This window comes from Carlito syrichta, unplaced genomic scaffold (genome assembly GCF_000164805.1).
Source record: "Carlito syrichta isolate Samal-C Ts95f unplaced genomic scaffold, Tarsius_syrichta-2.0.1 Scaffold315708, whole genome shotgun sequence".
Lineage (NCBI taxonomy): Eukaryota > Metazoa > Chordata > Mammalia > Primates > Tarsiidae > Carlito > Carlito syrichta.
In genome coordinates this window covers 499,835-511,960 of record NW_007259804.1, presented here as the reverse complement: position 1 = coordinate 511,960, position 12,126 = coordinate 499,835, and positions in this window count along the sequence as shown.

The following is a 12,126-nucleotide window of genomic DNA, read 5'->3' as shown; positions in this document are numbered from 1 at the left end:
ATGAGAAAGGTAGAAGAGACAGAGAGGAGAAAGAGAAGGGTGAAAGAGAGGTGAGGAGGGGTGAGAGGGAGGGTGAGAGAGAGAGAAAGGAATAAGAGAGGGGAGTAAGAGGAGGTGAGGAGGGATGAGGGGTGGTGAAGGAGAGGGGGTGAAGAGAGATTGTGTGTGTGTGTGTGTGTGTGTGTGTGTGTGTGTGTGTGTGTGTGTGTTTATTTATACCTTCATGTCTTGGCAATATGTCTGGAAAATTCTACAGACCTCTGAATTCCACCCCACCTTACAAATTTCATAGACCACCTCTTGCATGCTTAGCATGAAAACACTTAACAATGCTTATAAAGCTGCCATCTGAAAACTGTGACTATCTTTCTGGAGTCTCCTCTACAGATAATGAATAGGGGTCCAACTTGGGGTTTGAGTCCACGTTTATGAGCTGGATGCCCTCCAGTATTTTATAGAGCATATCTGGAGGTGAATTGGGAGATCTATAGTCAACCCGCCTCTAATTTCAGGACAGACCTGAAGTAAAGGTCCAGGAGGAGGCAACCTTTTCCCCATGGTCCAGCTGCCTTGGGCTAAGGATGCTCAGCTCCTGTGAGAGTCCTAGATGGCAGTGCACTTGCACATGTGCAGCTCAGAGGAAGCCATGGTGAACACCGTGAACATACATGGTCAACTTGCTATATTTCCTTTCATGTGTACTTTGAAATTAAAAATTACCATCCTCTCAGCTAGAATTGCTTTTGTCTTCAACAGACAAATTCATAAAGACAGTTACTCATTTTCTCATTTTAAAAAAGTCTGGGGGAGGTTGCTGAGGAATAGTGCAGAGACCAGATGCCCCATGCTCTTGCGTTCAGTGATCACCTGTCATCCTCGTGATCATAAGGTAGCCTCTACACCTCCCAGCTTCAGTTCTTAGAAGAGGGTAGAAGGACAGTAGAAAGGGGGAAATGCCAGAGTTAAATGAACCTGTACTCCTCCCCAAGAACTTTCCAAAAAGTTTTATCCAGCGACTTTCATTGACATCTCACTGGCCAGGACTGTTCCATTGTTATCCCATGTGCAAAGAAGGGCTAGGAAACAACTGAGCTCACTGACAGCAAAAACAAAATCAGGGTTATATTACAGACAATGGAAAGAAGGGTTGTCACGTAGACAACCTACAGTATCAGCCACAAAGAGCAAAAATATGTTTCGTAGACCCAAACTGCAGCACAAAAATTAACATATATTTCACAGGCTACAAATAAGAAATAATCACATTTCTTATAATGCCAACTAGAAGCCTTCTTCCCTTGTTTTTCTTTTGCTGGCTTTGCACATTTCTTACAGTTGGTATTTACTGTGGCCAAAGCTAATTCATTCATTTATGAAGCTATCTCAGGCACCAACAGAAGTCATAAACTATTCATCTTTGCAATGTTTATATTTGAGAAGGTCACAGTATTGAGTGTGTGTATACCCCAAGGCCCCCTCTCTCTGTTTGGGCCCCTTGTGGCCTGGGCCTGCTATTTTCCTTTAAACAGTGAAATAAGATGTACACAGCTCAAAATACATATTGGTGTTTTCCCACAAGCTCCAGAGAACTCCCAATAAAAGAGGCTTGGATGCTTTCTGACTCTTGTTTGCCTTCCCCATCTTTTCAGCCCTCGCTTCCACTCTCAGTCATATGTGGATATCTGATGATTAGAACAGTTTTACTTTTCATCACTATTTTTATTTTAAAATTGTGGTCATCTCTGGTATGTGAACCTCAAAATGCAGAAGAGGGGAAAGTTCAGTTCCTGTGTCTTTCATTCTGAAGCTATAAATAAAAAGGAGAATTTAAAGAAGTGTCGGCTTTCTGAGGAGGAGTGGTCCTGGAAGCCCCTCTATACCATAACCCCTTTGCTCATCTGCCCTTGGAGTGATCTTGGAACTGAAATAGGTATGAAGTAGAGAGCACAGGTGTGAGCAAGTTATTACATTCACGCAGCCAGAGATTGGCTTGGAGTTGAGATTGTAGCAGAAATACTGAAAGCTTAATAATATGTTTTTTCCTATGGCATTTTAAGCTAATTTGAATTAAATTAAAACAATAACTGATAAATATCTTAACGTGAGGACAGTGAAGTTTAACAAAGTTAAATGACTAACCCAAGCATCCTCAGTCAGGGTCACTTCACATTACTACCCACACAGTTTCTAGTTCCATAAAGCAGAATCTGTTTTTTCCCACTTTTCACCCCACACTTACAACACTTTCAAGCATTACCTTTTCCCATTGGGTTTGGTTTCATGATGAGTCTATCCCACCTGGCTCCCACTGCTGCCAGCAACTCTGCCTGGCTCTTAGTCATTCCCACTCTCTCACTCTGAGACCTCCACTTGCCCATCAGTTCCCAGAGTCCTGGGATGCAAGTTCTCTCTTTATACTCCACTACTGCCATATGCAGGCCTCAAAGTCTTGAGGGAAGAGCAGGCTGGGAAGGCTGCTCTCCTCTGCACTGACAGAGGCTTCCACGGTGCCAGGCTTGCATTCCACTCAATATCATTAACCTCCCCGCTATGCACAAAGAACTTACCAGAACTCCACTCCAGAGGAAATCTGCCTCACTGTTGTCCCTAATCAGAACACATCAGAGCAATCTCTCTGGCCCCAGGGAGAATACACTTTTACTTTACCATGTAGTTTTATATAGACACTTAACTTCCTGATTTTAGATGAGACCCAAGGCTGTGCCTTTATGACCCCAAAAAACCCATTAAAGCATGTTCCTAAACAAAAGAATACATTTTCCCCTGAGGTAAATGCTGTGACTCCCCTAGAATGGGGAAAAAAGCATCTATATTTAGTTCCTTATTTAATAGTAAGTTCCCCTTCACTGCGTCTGCCTGGGAGCTGTGACTGCACATTCAGAGATCCAGATTCCAATTCAAGCGCTGTCAGCAGCTGTGTGATTTGAGACAAATGCTTCCATTTCTCTGGGTTTGGGTTTGTGTGGGTCAAAGGGGGAGGGGGAGAAGCTAAATGATCTCTAAGACTTCTCTAGCAATAAAATTCTAAAATTTGAATCGAGACTTGGTCATAATTGAGAAATAAGAAAAAAAATCAAGATTCATGTGTCTCAAAAATATTTCCAGCTTGGGAATAAGGCTGAATTTGCTTACAAATCCCCTCAGGCAAAAGGGCAGGATTAGAGGGTTGGAACTCAATTGAACACAAAGCTATTTCAGCAACCCTGGGTTCCAGCTGAGAAGCCCAGCAAGCAGGCTTCTAATAGCCTCACTGACCCCATGGAGAGTTGACTTTGCTCCCTGGGGGTGATATTGGAGAGCTGGTGCCTTACAGGCAGCACAAGCAGGAATTTTATTATTATTGGTTTTGCAATTTGTTCGCATTTTGCTGTCATTTGCCTTAGTGGCCGTGGATCTGACGTTAAAATTTCGATTACGTTCCCCCGGGCTTCCGTGTTTTATGGAGATCGCTAGTGTTTGCTGTCTTTATTGAAGTTGGTGTACAGCCCCTGGCTGCTGTGTTGAGCATAATCAAATGTCATTTATGAAGTCCTCCTGCCACCAGAGGACTGAGGGAGAGCTGTGTGGCCTGTGCCTGAGCAACTCAAAGAGACAGGCAGCCACAGACACGGACTTTCAGGTGCTGATAAATTACGGGGCTGAGGCTTGATTATTTCTGACCCTGGCTTGCCTGTTGTGAGTTATAGGTCACTTAAGTCTGTTCCAGTGAGTTTCCTCCAGTTGGGACTGTCAGGTGCCACTTGACAACTCAGCCATATTTCTCTTCCTGTGTCTTTTGTCCAGACCATAAGAGGCAACACAAACAGCAGACAGAGGAACAGACTCAGACTCTGAACAGGGTTCTAATCCTGGCTCAACAATTCTTTCACTGTATAACACTGACAAAATCATTTCTCAGCCTCAGTTTACTCATCCACAGATTTAAGTTTTAGTGAAATAATCACTAAGGATGCTTTTACTCTAAATTATTATATGATGTAGTATTTTTCCCAGCTTTGTCTTAGATGTCTGATTCCTGACTTATGTGCATGTCTTTCTGAATCTCACCTTCTGTCTGTTAATGTGAACTCTTGTAATTTTGGTATTTGATCTTGGAATGATTGCTATTTACTCAATAACTTTTCTTTTAAGCTCTTTTTCCTCTGGCTTCTGAAACTGCCATTCCCCTTAAACGTTCTTGCTAAGATCACTAATGGCATTCATATTTCAAAGTCCAATGTACCCATTTTAGTTTCTTCTCTTACTTGATATCCCAGCAGAATCCAGCGCAGCCACCTTTCTTTCTTGATATATTTGCTTTGATAATGCCACATGCTCACTTGGCTCCTCCTGCTCCATGCAACCTCTAAATGACACATGTAAGCTACCAACTCCTACACTTATATTTCCAGTTCATACTTCTGAGTTCCAGATTCATATATATACTATCTACTTAGTATCTCTATTTAGATGTCCCCTAGACACCTCAAATGAATGTGTCTTGAACAAAACTTCTTAAGTGCTGCCACCTAGAGAGTTCAAGTAAATGGATTCTCTCTTCACCCTTTTGCTTGGGAGTCATCCTTAATACCCTCCTTTCCATCACTTAATTCAATTGCTCATACCTCAAAAATATATCCCAAATACACTATCTACTTTCCATCTATCACTACAACCACACCTAGTCCAAAGCATATTTTTTATGGATGACCACAAGGTATCCCTGCTTCTCCGCATGTTCCTGGTCTTAATTTATTCTCATATATTAATTAATGTAATCATTTTGAAACACAGATATGATATCCTCACTCTGCTGTTTAAAATCCTTTAATGTGTTCCCATCACTTTAAGGATTCAAGTCCAAAGTCTTCTACATAACTTCTACATGATGGGTGGGTTCCTTTGGGAACACTGGCCTCTGGGCTTATTTCATTGCTTCAGATTTTCTGCACTAGCTATTTTTAGCCCCACAGCCTTTAAAGATGATCATCCCTCTCCCTGGAACACTCGCCTCACAGATTTTCACCTGGCCACCTTCACCTTCTAATGACTTTTCCTTGCAAACCCTCCATCTAAATCATGTGTTTCTCTTATTCTCCCTTGTAACACCCTACAAGTTTTCTTCATACAATCATCACTATTTTAAATTATATATAGGTAAACTTTGAACATTGTGGGGGTTAGGGGAACCAACCTCCTCATGAAGTCAAAAATTCATGTATAACTTTTGACTCCCCAAAAACTTAACTGCTAATAGCCTACTGTTGACCGGAAGCCTTACCAATAACAGTCAATTAACACATATTTTGCATGTTACCTGGATTAAATGCTGTATTCTTATAAAAAAGTAAGCTAGAGAAAAGAACGTCATTAAGAATAATCATAAGGTCGAAAAAATACATTTACTATTCATTAAGTGGAATGGATCGCCATAGAGTCCTTCGTCTCATCATCTCAAACCAGGCAAAGTGGGGGCCAAAGGGAGGCCCAAACTTTACCTATACAATGACCATTTGTATCCCTAATTCTGAATTGTACCTCACATCTTTTAAATTAAAAAAAATTTTTTTTAATAGGCTGAGGAGGCTGGGCTCGGTTGCTCAGCCTGTAATCCACGCTTTGGGAGGCCGAGGTGAGTGAATTGCCTGAGCCTGTGGGTTCGAGACATGCCTGGGCCACTTGGCGAGACCTCATCTTTACAATAAATCAAAAAAATTAGCCGGGCATGGTAGCACGCGCCTGTAGTTCCAGCTACTTGGAAGGCTGAGGCGGAAGGGTTGCCGGAGGCCAGCAGGTCGAGGCTGCAGTGGCCGGAAGCAGCCACTGCACTCCAGTCTGGGCGACTGAGTGAGACTCCAACTCAAAAAATTAAAAAATAAAAAAATTAAATAGTCTGAGGAGGAGGAGGAAGAGGGACTCATCTTTCTGTCTCAGGACAGCAGAAGTAGAAGAAAATCCGTGTGTATTTGGACCCACTCAGTTCAAACCCAAGCTGTTCAAGGGTCAACTGTATTATTTTGTTTGATTATTTAGTTAATATTTTTCTCTGTATTTAGACCACAGTTTCTAAAAGGCAGTACCTAATTGTTTTCTACTTCACTCTACCCTAAAGCTTGTTGCTGACATTGCTAAATAATACTCAATGTTTGTGGAATAAATTATCAAATCCCAATTTTTGTCCATGGTTTCACTAGCTGTCTACTTACTGAGAAACTCTTGCCCTAGTTTTTTATATACTTGTTTAATTAACCTCTTTGTAACAGGATGTTACATCTGAAGTATTATCTGACTTACAATTATATCAGACACCAGGTTCAGATATACAATCAAGATGGAAACCCTCAAAGGAAATGATAAGAACCAGTGACATAACACTTAGACATCCCCTGCACTGTGCCACCCACATTAAGGGTACACAAAAGTCAAGAGAATGGAGATGGAAAGAAGATTTGTGATGAGAATCTCTTTGGGGATAGTGGTGCTATGATTATCCCCTCTTGACCCTCATCTAACTTCTAGAGAGAAGGATTAAATGAGAGTACTCAATGGACCTGATATATGTCCCTGCTATTGGATGGGGCTAGGGATCTCTGCAGTGGACTGATGTCTTACTTCCATTCTAGAAATCTAGAGAACAAAAGACATGCTGGCTACCTGCTTTGGTGGTAGAACAAAAGGTTTCTGCTGTGTTGACATGTCCTAAGTTTGGGAGATCAAAGGATATCAAAGAGAGTCAGAATTTTTTTTAATGCTTTTCAAAATAGTTCACATGAAAGGACATGTGATTTTAGCTGAGAGAATCTGCAGGTAGATTGTGGATTTTTAAGGACTGAGGAAGAATAAAGTTGGATAGAGAAGCATATATCCAGATTAAGGAAATTGAAGGTGAGAGACTATCAGTGACGGGAAGTCTTCAAAGAGTGTACGAAAGAGCCTCATGAAAGAAAGACACAGATAAACACCTCTCAGGCCAGCGAACTAAGAACTTCCCTGCTCCACTTACCTCTCCTCATGCCCACTGCCACACCCCCATTCCTCAGTTCAGTTTAACATAAGAGGGTCAGATGGGAAAAGAAAATAAACCAACCACACCATCTTTCCCCAAGGCAAGTCTCTCATCTGCAACATGCCCCAGCAGGAAAGAAAGTGAAAGAGCAAATGTGACCTGATGAAGCTGGAGGCTTTGGTTACTATACAGGAATAAACACCTTTAATTACCAAATTGAGTCTTTGTTTGAAATTTTAGGTAAACCTAGAACTTTTTCTTTTCTGGAACTAACCAGAAAAGGCATGCAGTTTATCCTAGTTTGTATCCTTGGGAAGGAAGGGCCACTACAACTGCGTAGGGATAAAGGAATAGGAGAAGATAAATATAAAAGTGCTTTCTTGGCTGGGCATAGTGGCTCAAGCCTGTAATCCCAGCACTTTCAGGGACTGAGGCAAGAGGATTGCCTGAGCTCAGGGGTTTGAGACCAGCCTGGGCAACCTAGTGAGACCCGTCACTACAATCAATCAAAAAAATAGGCCAGGCATGCTCATACACAACTGTAGTTCCAGCTACTTGGGAGGCTGAGGCGGAAGGGTCACTTGAACCCAGCAAGTCGAGGCTGCAGTGGCCATGAGCATGCCACTGCACTCCAGCCTGGGCAACAGAGAGAAGCTCCAACTAAAAAACAAAAAGTGCTTTCTCATCAAATCCTATGAGTCGTGCTTATTCATAGTTACAGCTACACCTATGATGCTATGAGTAGTTAACCCTTTCAAAGAAATGTGAGACATTCTATGCTTATATAGGTTTGTTATATTAGAAGTGTATAAGACTAACCACTGTAGCAAATAACCCTTCAGAAATGTATAATACAAACATACACAATAACATTATTTCTTGAGCAGTTGACAATTGTTCAAGGACTCAGAGTAACAGAGGCCGTGCCATTTTCAAGGCATGGCTGTTGTTCTTTATAGGTGTTCTTATTCCTGCCACCTAGAAGATGAACTGCACAAGATATGCCTATGGAAAGTTTTCAGAGGCCAAGTCTGGAAGTGGTACACATTATCTCTGTGTCAATTCCACTGGCTGGACCTCTATGACACAGATGCATGTACCAGAAAAAGGCTGGCACTAAAGTCTGCCTATCCAGGAGGAAGAAGAAAGCATGGACTTCAGTGAGAAGCTAGCCGTTTCTGCATCATGGAGCATTTTAAAACTATAATTACAAGTTGCACTGAGGCTCACAGGCCTCATCAGCCTATGGATGTAAATGAGATTTAATTAATATTTATGTCCAAATTTGCAAATATATGTGTATCAGCCGATTGACCACAGAACCTCAACGCCCCCTATAAAAGCCTATGCAGGTTGTTTATGGGTACTTCAACAAGGTATCTAATGAGCACAAAAATAATTCCATTAATGTTATTCTACTCTGACTTCCTCAGCAACAACAAAATTATACCAATAATAACAAACACTTGCTAAGCACTTTCAACATGCTAGTCACTGCTCTAAGCATGTCATGTATATCTACTAATTTAATATTTTCTGGATGAGGAAATCAAGGTACAGAAAGGTCAAGTAACTTGATGAAGGTTGCAGAACTAGTGAGTGACAGAGAAGGGAAATAATCCACTCAGTCTGACTCCAGAGCCTACCTATTAGACTCTCTATTCTCTAACCTACCATGCCTGTTGTTCTAAAGAAACAGCAATATCTATGATAAGGGTGTTGTCTTGATCTACTCAGGCTGCTCTCACAAAATACCGTCAAATGGGTGCTTAAACAACAAAAATTTTCTCACAGTTTTGGAGCCTGGAAAATCCATGCTTCTAACAGAATTTTGTTTCTTGTGAGGACCCTCTTCTGACTTACAGATGGCTGCCTTTTCCCTGTGTCTTCATGCGGCAGCAAGAGCAATATCTCTGGAGTCTCTTCTCTTTCGTGAGGACACCAGTTGTATCAGATCAAGATCCCCACCCTATGACCTTACTTAACATTCAACACCTCCTTAAAGGCTCTGTCTCCAATACAAACACATGGTGCGGGGTATGTGGGAGGGCCTGGGGAGGGGGCAGAGCTGCTAAAGCTTCAACATACAAATTTAGGGGAGACACAATTCAGTACACATCAAGTATTCTCTTTTGGTACTTCCCAAACCATAAATTCTAGAGCTCCAAAAATAGGAAGAAAGTGCCACTCCTAAATTCTGTCCTCTCCTTTACCTCTTGGATCCTAAGCAACAATATTCATGCCTAGAATTTCATAAAGAAAAATTAATTCTGTAGTACTCTCTAGCTTGAAGATCAATCCTAGCTTCTTGTCTGAGTCTAACCTAGGAAAAGCAAGCATACTTGTTCCCCACTTTGTTCTCCTCTTTTTCCCTGCTTTCCCCAGATGCTATGCACAAAGTCCCTTCCTTTCCTTTATCTCCCAAATAGAGTCTTTATTCCTACTCCATGAATATTAACTCAGGTAAACAGGCTGAAGGAAAGATTGCCGGCTCCCCATAACTTTCAGCATGGTTAGGCTGGTTCCCTCAGCCACCAGAGATCCTGGGGCACTCCTCCTTCCTGTATAACCAAGTTGACCTATTGAAGTGGGTGGAGTTAGGAACACAGCTTGTCAGTCATCCCTGGGTAGTAAATAAGCTGAACCAAGATTCATCCTTTCAAAAGGAAATGGGCATTTACTAACTGGGTGACCCAAAACAGAAAGACAGGCTATCTCCGACCATCAAATGAAGCTGTCATGATGCAGACAGGCTTCAGGGAAAATGGTGTGTGTTATCTAGGCCGCATTGCCATTATGTATGACAGCCGCGTGTCTCGAATTTTCTAGGTCAGCCCCAATTTCAAATCTTCTATCACCTTGTCAGACCATGTATTCCAATTTTGTGTTTGGAAAATGTGGCCACCAAATCTTTAGGACACTAGATCCACATATTAGTTTAGACAGTAGAACTAGCCTGAATGATATTGATGAATATATTTCAGAAATATCCTTTTTTTTTTCAGGGGCAAAATTAGATCTTATAAAGTCAAGTCACAGAGACCTCTAGAAAGAGGAAAATAATGACTCTAAAGTCACTATGAGAGGTTCAACTGCCCTGAGAGGCATTTGTAAAACCAGTTAAGGTAAGACTTTCTTCCTCGGCTGACGGGGTAGGGAAAGTTCTGAGGGAGAACAGTCTCAGAGCCTGCAATGTGGGCATCCCCCTCCTACACAAAAGCCTCTCTCAGCCAAGAGAGGATGAATTTAAGGGCAACACAGGGCAATTTGGCCCTTGATGCAGGTTTTGGGAGAGAGGCTAAGGCTCTATTATATCTCAGAGTTGCACTAACTGAAATTTAGACAAACCAGAAATCCGAACACCATGATATCATATCCATCCTCAGGACAGGTAAGAGAGGAACACAGGATAAGTCTACACCTGAAAAAGAGTCAAGGACATTGAAGATGTTGATCCCTTTCAGTTCCAGACTGAGGCATACTTGGCACATTAGTTCCTACCTCTGTTCTCCTACAACTCCTCTAAGCAATGATCTTAAAACCCTTTAAATGTTATTTACCAAAATCAGCAATCCTTGGGAACATCTATTTCCCTTAGGTAATTATAAATTTAAAGTTCTCTGAGGAATTGGTCACTTTTTGCTGTCAAAATTTCTAGAGAAAGAAAAACTACTACTGATGTTAATGTCATGATTTCTAAGTGAGAAAATGCTTCATGCTATCTACAAATAGTACTTCCTGTTTTAGGTAAAATTCATATCCAGGGTCTCTGCTAGCCTATGTTGAACTTTTGTCCAAATTAGAAAGAGATGTCTCTACATCTAGGTGGCATCGGACTTGGGAGTGAACTGCCCACTGGACTGTAGCACCACTTTCCCAAGTGCCCTTGTGCTACCATAGGCTGTGGCCCTGATCACAGCCTCCTGTACAGGTCTCTTGGTGATGGAGATTGTCAACTGGTCACAATCCACAGCTTAGGGATTTGTAAAACATTTCACCAAATCTGAGGTAATTTAAAGACAGAATCAGAGAACTACCTCCATAGAGGTCACTCTCCAGAGAGCACCCACAGGCTGAAGTGTCTCCTACAAAGGTCAATTGCTTTTTAAGACCCTATAACCTTGAAGATTGTTGATGTTTCTGGAGTTACTATGGGCATGTCATTTAGCGTAGATGCTAAAAATGAATAGAGTAAAAAAAATTTTCTCTAGAATCAGAACGGTTATATATGGGTGATAAGGCAGCCGTGCCTAAAAAGCCAATAAAAATGCAAAGCTGTACAAGTTTAAGTGCCAAATGAGTGGAACTGAGGTATGCTGTAGAAGTTCAGAGAAAGAAGAGAGGACATTATGGGCCAGAGACTCACAGAAGTTTTCGTGGAGAATTCAAATATGTAAAATGGAGGGAGGAAAAGAATGATGTGCTTGCGACAACAGAGAAAAAGTCTAATTACAGGTGTGGGGCAGTGAAGGGCAAAGACAGAGAATGACATGCTCAAAGCTTGGAGGTCTAAAGTGAAGACCTGGGACCATGTCAGCGTTCTTAAAGAAAACAGTGATGAATATTGTATATGCATATCTGGGAAATAAATATTTAAAAGACAACGCTTATTCAGAAAGGCAGCTTGAACTGAAAACATCAGAGGCGTACTAATAGAACAAAGAGAAGTTCAAAGTCAGGTTCCACACTTGATTAATTATATAACCATGAATATGTTATTTAATCTCTCTAAAACTCCACTTTCTTATTCGTAAAAGTAGAAATAAAAAATGTCAGCTTTCCAAGACAATTACAGAGATTGAAAGCAATAAAGAGAATATGTGTCTGCCACATAGTAGGTGTTCAATAGCTAGACATTTTCAGGATTACAACTTCAAAATCCTCTAAACATGAATGACATAAAGTTAAAAATAATCCATTTTACCCTGACATAAGATAATTGCAAAACTAAGTGGCTTTATAATTATAAATTGGTAATGTGAGATGAACTCTTGCCAGGGTTCTTGGATATAAACAACAGAAACTGATCCTGGCTATCTTACGCTGCCACTGCTGACATCACCACCCTGGTCACCCGCTGCCCTGCTGCTGGACTATACCATCTCAGCACCCCACCACCA